The sequence below is a fragment of the Lycorma delicatula genome, chromosome 1 (genome assembly GCF_047948215.1).
Source record: "Lycorma delicatula isolate Av1 chromosome 1, ASM4794821v1, whole genome shotgun sequence".
In the NCBI taxonomy this organism is placed as follows: domain Eukaryota; kingdom Metazoa; phylum Arthropoda; class Insecta; order Hemiptera; family Fulgoridae; genus Lycorma; species Lycorma delicatula.
Window position 1 is genome coordinate 30,988,888 of NC_134455.1, and position 13,439 is coordinate 31,002,326.

General features: G+C 31.5%; 1 protein-coding gene across 1 annotated transcript in view; it reads right to left on the minus strand.

Annotated features, from left to right (window-relative positions):
• LOC142318071 (trypsin-like) overlaps nucleotides 1-13,439 on the minus strand; it is a 78,611-nt gene that overhangs the window by 10,659 nt on the left and 54,513 nt on the right. The gene's annotated exons all lie outside the window — the stretch shown is intronic.

Genomic DNA, 13,439 nt, shown 5'->3' on the forward strand with positions numbered 1-13,439 from the left:
CTGTCAGAGGTGTTTCCGTCCTTACATGCGGTTACCCAGGCCACGCAGACGGATCTGCAGAAATAGGTGAATGCTGATACTAAAACTGGTACTAAAATTGACAGATGGGGAATTGCTGGATCAACTCATGCAGGTGGTCGTCCTGGTCTATGAATAGAGTAAAGCAGGTCAAGACTCTCGCGGAGGAAGATTGAGATAAGTGCTTTTTTACAGATCGGGCTCGTACACAGAGATCTGATGGGGATAATACCAGTGTGCTACGCTATAAGGCGAAAGATGTTACCAGGAATGTTTCTTCTCTAATGGAGGATGACGAGGACTCTCCGCAACGGAGTAAATTTAGTATCTATTATAATGCTGCTGACGGAGATAAAGAGACATGGGCGATTAATTTGAAATCGATAAGACGAGTTCTGACAAAATCTCCGTCCTCTGTGTTTGTTTTGCCAGGAGGACCTATTGGTACCGTGGTGAGGAAAAAGGTTTAGATATAACGAAATGCCGAGGTCAAGGATTTGATTGAGCCGTTGTAATGAATGGAGAGAACAATGGGGTTTAACCCAGAATAAAGCAAATCACACTCCACGCTTATTTTTGTCCGTTGTGCTAGCCACTACTTAAATTTAGTCCTTAAAGATGCAGTAGAGGTCAATTGTAAAGTAGGGAAATTCTTTGAAACTCTTCAAAATATCTATAGCAGTTTTGAACTTAGTATTGTACGGTGGGAAAATTTGAGAGCTTCTTCGGAATCAACATCAATTGCTGCTATGAAAGTACTTAATCCTACTCGATGGGCAGGAAGGTACGATGCTGTGCATGCTCTTAAAGAAAGATTCACTGACGTTCTGAAAGCTTTATTTTTTATAATGCAATCGAATCCTTCAGATTTGTTTTACTGTTGATAATTCAGTGTAAAATTGTAGAAAACACAAATATTGCTTCATAATTACTACTAGCAGAAACTTTAGATATATATGCCGCCTATAACCTTTTGTGTAATGTTTTTTTAGAGATAAATGATCTTTTAGGATCTTTCGATTTATTAGTTGAAGAGGCTTCCAGAATCTGCTAAAAATGGGGAATGTCGACTCAGTTTTCAAACAAAGAGTAACTAAGGTGAAAAGTCACTTAGATGATGAGCTTTGTAAAGATCAAAGTCTGACTGACCCAAAATCAAGTTTTAAGATGAAAATATTGTAACAGCATCAGTATAACGACCCAGGTAAACGGATTTCTTCCAATTAAGAAGAAAGAATGAGGAAGTAATAATAAAAGAAGAGTCTAGAAGGAACTAAAAGGATCCTTTTATCAGACTAACAGGTCCGTTTAACGATCTGTTCTTTGTGATACAGACAATGACAACTCCAAAAGCTGCTGTTCGACCAGAAGGGTTACCGGATCCGGATAAGAATTTATGGGAAAACGTAAGGGCGCGGACGAGGAAAATTATTACGCTTAAACACTTAAGGGATGAATCAGATACTGGTCCTGCAGACCAGGGGATATTATAAATTCTGCCAGGAACCAGCGGAGATAGTCAGTAGTTCTGCAAGGCCATGTTCGGCGTAGTCGTGATAAAAAGCGATGACAAAATAGTTTCTCAAGCCCTAGACGCGGTTGCGGTGACAGCGATATCAGTAAGCATGTGGTAATAACGAGTGAAGAGTATGTCACAAGCATTCTATTATGGACAGTGAGTGAATGTAGGAAGTTGTTCTGTGAATCATTGGTAAAGAGTAGTGAAAGTGACAATATTCTAGTCATTAATAAAGTGTACTGCAGTTCTATGGTAAACAGTAAAAGTAATAATATTTACAGAAATTGAATTACATGAACTCTTGATTTTTTAGTGTAATCTTGTTGTTAATGCAATATTAGGTATTAATATTAGTGGTCATTATTAAACGTTATTATTAAATTGGATGTTTCTGGTTTTTATAATTTAACTGTCTTTAAATAAATCTACGGCAGAGGTGTTGTATTTCGCCAACGTTATTTAAGATTATTTGCAGAAGGCGCTGAAATATTGAACTCGTAAATGTGGTCAAATGGGAGTTCTGATGGAGGAGAACTATATTCACAATCTACTGTTTGCTGATGATCAGGTTATTTTGGCAGAGGATAAGGATGATATTTTGTATATGTTGGAGAGCTTAATTACTGAATACAAGAATTGTGCGAACTGAGAATTAATGTAAAAAAGACATGGTACATAGTGATCGGAGGAAAGGAAGAGGATTTAGAAACGTCGTTAGGAACCGTGAACCATTCTGATGAATTGAAATATCATGGGATATCATTAACATCTGATGGAAGAGATACTGCGGATATTACGAATAAGATTTTAAAATGGAAGGGAGTTGTAAGAAGGTTGCATTCAGTTTTGTGGAATAACTCTATCTCAATAAAAAATATAAATAATATTTTTACAATTTTAGTTGAAAGTAGTGTGGCGTATGGATATGAGCTACGGACTCAACATGAAACGATGAAACAGAGACTGACGACCGTAGAGATGATGAACAGGAAGAGATGTTGCTAAGTTACACTGATGGATACGGTCAGAAGTGATAGAGTAAGAGAAATTATGAAGGTCACATCATCTTTGATAGAGAATGTACAGTTAGACCCGTACTATGTTATGGCCATTTTTTCAGGATGGTTCCAGACAGATAGCCTCGTCAAGTTTGGGAGGAGCGTGGTTTGTTGGAGGAAGAGATCCAGGACAGGAAAGCTTGGAAAGAAGGATACGGGAAATGGCTGTAACGGTTGTAAAAAAAACCGCTAAATGAATAAACAATTCTTGTCCTTTTTATTTTATTACTAGCTCCCTGCCGCAGCTTCGCCTGCGCATCACAGCTTACTTGCGTTTCCCGTAGCGGTCAAACGTATTATTCTAGGTTTTTTAGTTAAGTAACCGCAGGCAAGTGCAACCAGTTACACATAGAGTAACGATGGAAGTAGTTGTGTTGGTTGAGCCACAGCGCCGTATCAAGACACCCCTTCAAAAAATCGGAATAAAACCCCGAAAATGGTAATTAAATATTTATCTGAAGAGTGTTTTTGAGCCCAAATCTACTGAATACATATATATATATATATATAGTTTAGTATAGTCGTGATTGGGAAATTATATAATCATTGTTCAAGATTTTTTTACCTTTCTTCACCCCCTTCAGAGATCGAATTTCAAAAATCTATAAATTGGTTTATTCACATGAAGGTTACACTCACAAAAAATCAGGTTGATTTCATTATTTGTTACCGAGAAATTAAAATATTAGCAGGGTTAAAAAAAAATTAAAAAACCATTTTAACCCTTGAAACTCGGGAAAAATCTAGAAACTTGTTTTTAGATATTCACATGAAAATACACACCCAAAACCCAAGCTGATATCTTCTTTTATTACTGAGAAATTAAAAAATATAATAATAAATTTCATTGTTACTCCATTTTGCTCCTTTAAACTCGGAATTAAAAAAAATCCTTTCTTTATGTGCAGTTACACCGTAAAAATAACGTGTATATAAATTTTCTTCAATTTATTTTCAGTAGTGTTTGCTTCGCGTTGATTATGAATCACTCGCGATAAGTTGACATCAATTTCAATAAGACCTATATTGAAAATATTTCTACTGAAAAATATCTTGGGAGCGGCTTGCTGTAAGAAAGAAGCATGAAATTTAGCGACTCGTCAGCTAGCGATCCGAATGTGAAGTGCAGCACCGTAACGGATTATTTATTATTTACACGTTTTAATAAATAATGTTTCATTTTTAGATAACAACCGTGATTTGTTAGATCAGGGTGTATTTGATGCATGCAAAAGTTAGCTTTCAACCTATCAATAAATGCCCCGTTTGTATTTTGAAAATAGGACGATTGTTTGCAGAGATATTATAAGAGCACCCTATTGCACCTCCCAAAACAGAGCCCTAGGGACACCCTGTCTGTTACCAGTTGATGGTGATGATTGGTCTCGTCTCGCATGAGATATTCGCATACCTCAACAGTCTAGTCTCATGCGCAGTTACCACTGGAAGCCCATTATTTTTAAACAGAGATTCTTCAGATCTATTTAATATTATTTTATTTAACGTAAATTTAATTCTATTATTTTCGTAATATTATTTAATCGATTGATTCAAGTCATTCAGTTCACAGCTCATTAATTCAATTCAATAAATTTTATGTTTCAACCGGCAAATCTTAACTACTGCATATACTCGTGTGTGTGTGTTAAATTTAGAGATTTTTCGAGATGAAATGTATCTAAAAACCTTCTTAGTTATGCCAAGAAACATGGGTAAAAATTTGGTTGCGATTGAATGTATTTTTTTGTTTATTTCGAACAACCAAAAACCCTCTTCCTCTTTATATAATACTATAGATATTATATGTTATGTCTATGTATTATCATTATTAATATTTATATTATTTATTTTGTTTTTATTTAATAAATTGTATTGATAATAAATTTTTATTTGTTAGTATCTCAATATCCTTGTCGGACCGCAAAGACGGTTAAATATATTATCCCACGATTGATGCTATTTACTCGCAACTTGACAACCGGTTCATGGCATGAAGTTAGTAATAGACGCATATAAGTTAATTCATCCCTTCGTTTTCGTTTCTTCTTCTGATGATCAACTGAAAAAAGGAGCTGGAAAATTTGCATAAACCTTTTCTGACGACATAACACCTTTGTTTACAGCGCAAATATTATCTGTCAGAAGTTCCTTAGATAAAGATAAAAAACACGATTGATATGAAACAGCTTGCTAATCTTCTTTTGATCGAACATTCTATGTTCAATCTAGGTTTGACATCCAGGCTTTTTTTTGTTCTTCTGCTCTCGTCTCTCTCTCTTTTTCCTGTTTAGACTCCGGACCGTTCAGCTATTACTTCAGAGGATGAATAAGGATCATATGTATGAGTATAAATGAAGTGGAGTCTTGTACAGTCACAGTTCGACCATTTCTGAGATGGGTGGTTAATTGAAACCCAACCAACAAAGAACACCGGAATCCGTATAAAAATGCCTTATAAAACTGCCTTTACTAGGACTTGAACGATGGAACTCTCGACTTCCAAATCGGCTGATTTGGAAAGACGGGTTCACCACTAGAACAATCCGGTGGGTAAGTGGGCCAGCTCAGCTTCAATAATCAAGTATTAATCAGCCCAGGGGAGTGTCCTTGTGGCTCTAATGAGCCTCCCCACCTACCGGCAGTACGTCCGACATGACGAGTCGGCTCAACGGTTTCGGATCTTTTCTTTATTTTCTAGTTAACCAGATGTATATACTGCTTGCTGTATGTGCATAACTGTTCCTGTTACAATGGCCAAAGCTGAAAGATCATTTTCTAAATTAAAACTGATCAAAAACTCCCTTAGAAATTGTAAGACTCAAAATCGCCTAAGTGATTTCGTTCTTTTGTCAATAGACAATAAAGAGCCACGACAGATTACAGCTGATGAAGTCGTTGATATCTTTGCCGACATGAAACCAAGAAAGAAAATGTTCAAATCTCAAGTTTAATCAATGTTTTTTTCAGTTGTGTCAATAATTTAGTTTCCTGATATCAGGAAGATTTGGACTTTAAGCTTTGTTAAATGTTAGTCTTTGTTTTTTTTTAATTTTAAATTGTCATTTGAAAATTGCTTCATATTTACTACATATTGCCTACTAGAAACGTATTTAAATAACATTTAGCTATTTTAATTTTATTAAAAGTTTAATTAATATATCTACGCATGACCAAATTATTTTAATTTTAAAAAGCCTATTATTATTTTAGTTTGGTAAGACCTTAAGTCCTACATAACACCTGTTCTAATCCTATTTATCTTACTGTAAGTATAAGTGAGTACCTAACGTTTTACACAAATAAAATTTAAATCAAACTTAACATCTCCTCATTATTTGATATCATTGTTCTTCAGATTTGTTAAATCAAGTATTACGTATGCATAATTATTTAATGGTTAAATCTAATTTGCAATATATTACTATACAATATAAATTAGATTTAGAACTCCTGAATTATCATTTGTCTATTGCAGTTTGGGGCCCCATTTGGACCTTCTGCACCGAGGCCTCCGAGAACCTAGCTACGCCACTGGGCTCATGATTTAACCGAACTTATTTTCATCAGTTTTATCTTATACAGATATAGGCTGATAATTATTTTCATTCTGAAATGCTTCATATTTTAAGAAAAAACTTTTTTTCTGAGAATGAAAGATCGATAACTTTTTAAATATCTAAGGTAATTTACTATGTAAGAATAAGATAATTTACTACTGTACTGGACATTCTTCCCCTTAATTCTTCACCAGAATCACTATCATTTATTCTTTTTAATTCCCTGGAAGACTTTGTAAAATTGGTTTTTATGTTTCAACATTTTTAATTGCCTCAGTTAGGTCGTAAAGAGTCTTGAATTCAAAGAGTATGAGGCAAAATTAAAGGTTCTAATTTACGTTTTATGAAATAAATGAGTTCGGTGACGGGCAACGTTTTCTAGTAGCTGACTTAACTTGAACAGGTAAACTGTTAATTGGTTTCGGGTTCTTTTTAGAAAATAAAATATCAGGAAACAAAATACTATATATAAATTTACATAGTAATATAACACATCGTACTATCCAAAATCAGATTAAAATTTTTGACTACTGTTATAGACCTAAAATTTACTTCAAAATTACGAATTTGATTTAAAGTGAGTTTCACGAAAAATTTACTAACTTTAAATAATAACTGCTTACTGCCATTTGAAACCAAAGGACGTGATATTTGTTTTTTACTGAACAATTTATCGCAAAAGTTTTCTGCTTTGTATTACTATTGAGTTTCAGCATAAAGTTATGAACGTTAATTTTTAGAGTATTTGGAAAAAGTTTTATTTCAGTTTTTGGAGTCTGAAAAGTTAAAAGTATTAAATAATTATTTTACGTACATAACTTACAATAACAATCTACATGAAACCACACCATAAAAATAGTTAAAAAATTTTGTTTAAGAATTATTTTTGTTACTTATTTAAAATAAAATTTATCTTTATTTAAATGTGTAATGAAAGGTCTAACAACGAACATATATTCTTTCATTAATTCACTGATTGTACTCCGGTTTCCGTCAATAACAATTCGATGGTCATGTTCAGTAACCGTAGTCGGGTGAGAGACACTACGAGTATGCGATTGAATATTATTACTGCGTTCATGTTATCAGTTGGCTTCAAAGCTACGCAGTATAGGATTCATTAAGCAAACAGATTTTACGTGAGAACGTGTCGATAATATTATAATGCCGACACAGACTAAAAACCCATAGTGTATCTCTCTGTTTATTCTTTTAATGCTTTCACGCGCTTGCGCTCACATGCAACACTTATTTATGGGTATCGTATAGACAGTAAACTGTCTCGCAGGTTTTAATAATCATTGTGTTTAATTAATAATATATTTTTAATAATAGAAAGGAGGAAAACTTGTACAATTATCTTAATTTTCTTAATCTATACGATTACGCAAAAAATAATGTTATATTAGATGGTTTTTCAGTACCGTGTTCGTGCTTTTATAAAATAATTTTACTAGGATGTACGTCAACCTTTAGCAGGTACCTCTATATTATATAATTTTTGGCAATAAGTATTTGCATCGAACGAACTGCAAATCTATAACTATAATTTATAAATAATTTTTTATTAAAACAGTATCATATTATTAACATTAGTATCATCTTTGATACTCATCCAGAAGGTTCTGGGTTCGAATCAATTCAGATTTAGCATTTTTTTACAAAATTCTCATAAAAAAGAAGTTAGGTAGATATAACAAAGGTCAACAAAAATAATTATCATTTAGAACTGAGATAAAAGTAGGTGAATTAAAATGTATATTTTATGCTGAATCTTAAAATGAAAGCAATTTTTCTTCATCATCCTCAGATTTTTAGTTATGACCCTTTAAAATATTGAAAAACTTCTTAAATAATAGAATACAATAATAATAATAATAATAATTACAATTAAAAATCCTACCTTTATTTTGCAGATATTTACGTTTATCTTAATTTCTTTTATCTTATTTTCCTTTTGTGTTCATTGCAGTTTTTTTTTTTTTACGATGAAGCAGTAGTATTCATCACAGATTCACCCCCATCTGTCTTGATAACGCTGTTCCATCTGCAGTATATCTTGATAGAACCTTCCTCTCCTTGTTCGTCGCTGATGTCACCCAAATTTAAAGGGAAAAACCCCAAATGAGTGCGTTAAAGATGAATTTTCAATGACATTCTGCAGCCTAAATTTTTGTAGTTCACTAAGAGTTCATTTATAAGCTGATCATGGTTTTCAGCTTCTTGTTTCGAACAAAGCAGTAACGTTATCTTTGAATGACTTCCATGCTGCTAGTTTTTTAGGATTCAGTTTGCTGTCAAATATATTTTCGGGAATTAATTTTCTTATTTGTGGCCCGATGAATATTCCCTCTATTAATTTGGCTTCATTTAATTGTGAAAAAACCTCATCTAAATATTTAAAGCCGTCTCCATCTTTATCTAATGTTTTTACAAAATTCTTCATCAGGCCTATTTTTGTGTGTAGAGATGGTAAAATAATACGATCTGTTTCGAAAAGGAGAATATTGATAACATTTTTCTTTCCTGGGGTAATTTGATTTCTTTAAAGTCAGTCTTTAACTGCGTAGTGTTTATCTGTAGCCAAACTATCCCACAAAAACAAGAAACACATATATTTTGTAAAGCCACCATGGAGACCGAGGAGAAGCCTTACCACTTTCAGGTCAGCAATGATTCACCATGCGTGTCCATCTTAAGTATAATGGAAGTTATGATTACCGATTGATGCAGAACCTCATCATAGTTTTTCTTAAATTTACAAGATTAAGGAGTAGATTTATTGAAAAATTCATGGTGAAAAGTGGGTTTTAGGTGAATTGACATATGCGAATTTCGCTCGCCGTAGTATTTCGGAGAACGGTGGCCGCTAGACGCATGGGACTAGGACCTATCGTTCCGGGTGACCGCGAAGTACGCTTTCAGTAAAGCCTTTCAAAATCACATCAGAATTGGTCTAGGACGAACCGATTTCGAGATACGCCCTTTTTTTTTGTTTAATGAAAGATATGTTTGACAAATCCCATCTATTATGTAAAATATATATAAAATAACATCAGCTGTCAATAATTAGCTATCACAATTATAAAAAATTAAAAATCTACAACACCCGCTTTCGAAAGTAATGATGACTGATTGATGCAGAACATCATTAAAAATTTACAGCGTTAGCTGAGATGCTGTTAGATTATAAAAACCATCAATGATTTTGAAGTTTGAACCGTAAATAATGATCATTGTATACATTAAATAATGGTAAATCATAAAACACTCATATCGCTGAAAGTAATGATGATAATTCATCAACATCGTCATCATAAATTTAAAATTAATCATGCTGTTTGCAATTAAAACATATGTTTTACTATGAATTTTTCAGTAAATCAACTGTTTAAATATGAAAATTAACGTGAACACATATTCTTCATTGAAAGTAGTCGTTCTTTAATACATTCGAATAAACCCATGAAAAAATACGTCCAAATATGGCATCACTTTGACCTTTAAAAAAAATTATTGGTTCTTTGTTGTAATTTTTGGGGTCCTCCCAAACCCGTGTTTTACTATGTATTTTTCAGTGAATGCATTCTTTCAGCGTGGAAATTTAACTAAAATGAGGAAGTAATTGTGGACGAGTGGTCTCCCTTGAATGTTCTAGCTTTCTGTTGATGGGGTCAAAGGTCGAATTGATGCCGTATGTGGACATATTATACTACTTTCGGGTATGCAATAATGCTTTTATTGTTTGAACTGAAACTAATAACATTTGTTAAGCAAAAATAGGAGTCATAATAATGGTTAGTAGGCTCTCGCTAAATAATAGGTATGGCAAAAGGCAAATGCTCTTTTTTCCTTTCAATTACTGTGTTATTTTAATGTAGCACTTGATGCATGCTGCACATGGATCCCAGGATTTATCTTGATCTACCAAGGGGCAGTCAAAATAATGTTTGTAAGCAGTTTAAACAGATTCAATACTGGTGTTTGTTGACTTTTCGTGGTGGATTCTCCGCAAACGTAACAAAAAATATTTGGAGAATTTTACAAGTCCGATTTTAATTCATTGTAAAATTCAAAATATTTTAATGAATGAAAGTATACTGAAATATTACAGAAATACTTACATAATTATAAAAATAACTATACTTTAATTTATAAATATTTAATTACTTAAAATACTTCATACAACACAGCGCGAAACACACACACACACACGTAAAACTTAACAAATCTTGATGTTCAATAATATAATACCAAACGTTGATCTGTCATAAAACTCTTTCACCCAATTTATGGCATCACTTATGAAGCAATCTTAATATGTATATGATAAAACCTCTACCACAACTAAAGAACACAGTAAGTCATACCAGGAGCTGAACTCATACTGAAGAAAATTTCATCACGTTGAATTACTCATTACTTGACTCTGACATATCTATACATGTCAGGCTTGACATTAAATGACATCATTAAACTATTATGTATCAAATATAGGTCCACAGCATACATCACAATATAAATCAGATGTGAATAAGCAAAACATACTAACTTACTAACTTATTTTATTGTTTGTTTCAGGAATGATGGAAAAAATAAATTTAAGTAGTTGTAACTTAAGAACACTACATAATGAGTTATTTCGGAATACATATTCAGATTCAGCATATAAAATACTATATAGAATACTTATTGCCTTTTCAGTTCCAAATTTTATGTTGACCAGTGTTATTTGTAAATTAGTACAGATTTCTCCATACAAAATAGGCCTTTTAAGGTAATGATATAAATAAATAATATTATATTTTTATTTTATAATAATTATAATTATATCTTGTAAGCAAATTAAAAAAACAATAATTATAATCACAATAACGCATATTAATAGTTCCCAAAAATATTTGTCAGAAACTGGCAATTTGTATAAAAGTAATTTTCAACAGGAAAATCTGGTATTTCATTCCCAATTCTAGATAGCTCAAGTTCTTCTTCAGTAGGATTTTATTTTCCATTTACGAAGAAAATTTCATCGCACTTACTTCTTAGGAAAATCAATAATACTAAATCAATAATCCTAAGTAAGTATATTACTTAGGAAAATCAATGAAACTCAATAATACTAGATAATGCATAAATTTTTCTGCTCTGAAAGTGCTAAATTCTTAAAACGTCTTCTTTCTTTACTCTTGTGACTGCATTAAAAATAATCCGGCAAGTATGAATAAATCTAAGCAAAATAAATAAGTTTGCAAAAATTTTCGTTTACAGCCACATTAAACAGAGAGTTAAAGGTTCGAACCATTTCATCATGTTTTTTATTTTTATGCACAATAAATAATATTTTCGTATTTCACCGGTAAAATTAATTTTAATTTAATAGAATCAACTTCCGCTTATATATTTGTGATATATATATATATTGTTTAAAAGAAGCTAAATAAAACATTTACAGTGTCACCTTATTTAAAAAAAATAAAGTGATGTCTTTTAACCATCCTTATTTTATCCATCCTTATCTTTTGTCTTTTAGACAAACAGAAAATTAAAATTTTACTTAGAATGAGTGTTCAGATAATTCTACAAAATACAAATTTTTGTGAAATTTTATTATTTATATTTCAAAATAAAAATACAAGTAACTAGATTACTTCAGCGCATCATACAAACTCAACATTTCTGCAGATAAATCTAAAAAGTTGTGAAAGTATTATTTTCGTCTGAGTTGCTTTACATCTCTATGGTGACGGTTCTGTAATCGATGTTGAACGATGAGCAATACTACCCTCTTCCAAAAACATAACTATAACTCATATGATTAACTTTATATTAATTATATTGTCTAAACTGCTGCTTACATTTACAGTAAAGCTGCTTCTTAATTAGTTTATAAGAATAAAAATAAGTAGAGGACAAAATTATAACAACCGGACAAGTTAATTAATAAGACCATTGTTAATTTTTATAACATTAATTTTTTCATAATGTTTTTTTTATTAAGTTTTTCCGGTACTCTTGTACTGATTATTATCAATAATAATTTGTTATATTACACAGGATGCAATATACAAATTCAGTAAATAAAATTTGTTATATAACCGGTTGTCACCTAATTTTACTAAACATTTAAAATCAAAATTATCTTCATTTTGTTTGTAAAATAGAAGTATATATACATATATATATTTATATATAATATTTAAACTTACTTTTGATTTCGCAAGAATTTAGAGTTCGGATTTGGAATTTAGATAAGCGTCGAAAGAGACTAGTGTATTCCTGTCCCAATTATTCCTATTTATAAATCAGTGTTCGGTGTAGCAATCTAACTCGCTTTATTGCTGTTTTAAATTACTTCTTCCAAGACTACGTTAAAAGAATGTTAAATGGGTCACCAGTGCGGTTTTTTTCAGAAATAAATTAAAAATGAAATATACAAATTATCTTTAATCATGAAGTTAACAATGTTATGTTCCGGACTGATTAAATTTAGTTCAACGCGTATACAGACAATTTTATTTCTATGAATTATTAATTTTTCCTCCGAGTCTAAAATAAAAATTTTATTTCTGTTGGTTGTAAATTTATTTTTTTATTACCTCCTAATATGAAATTTGACTATATTTGTTGAAAACAGCTTAGATTGTGGCGACATAAGTTTTCTTGCGTAACCAAAACGATTGCTAGATATTACAGTAAACGTTTTTTAATCATCATAAAAAAAAATTGTGATGTATTTAGTAATTATCAATAATTTATTGAAGCTACTTTGTAATTCCCGTGATATTACTACGTTTGACTGAATATTATATAATTAAAATTTATCTATCCGATTTGGATAGAAAATTACTAGGTGTTATATTACAAAGATTTTTTTCCAAAAGTATTATTACTTATTATTTTAAAAGTCTATGGGACAACATTAAGATATCTTCAGCAGATGATTAAAGATGTTATTATATCGGGTACAAAACACGAAAGAAAGAAAGAGGAAGAGAGAAAAAGAGAGTGAGAGGGAAATTTATTATTACATTATCTGTTCGCAAGAGTGAAAATAGATTAACATAAAAATAATTTCTGATTATAATAAAAAAAAGTATAGTAATATAATTATGATTATTAATTGCTAGACTGTTTTACAACGATTGGTTATGTATTATTCGTGCTTAGTCATCAAATTCCACAAGGGCAAATACTGCGATGACCTTGGTTATATCAAATCTTAAAATAACTCTGGCAATCTCCCTTAAATCTGCCATGATTAACTCGACTAGAGAAGAAAAAAAACTA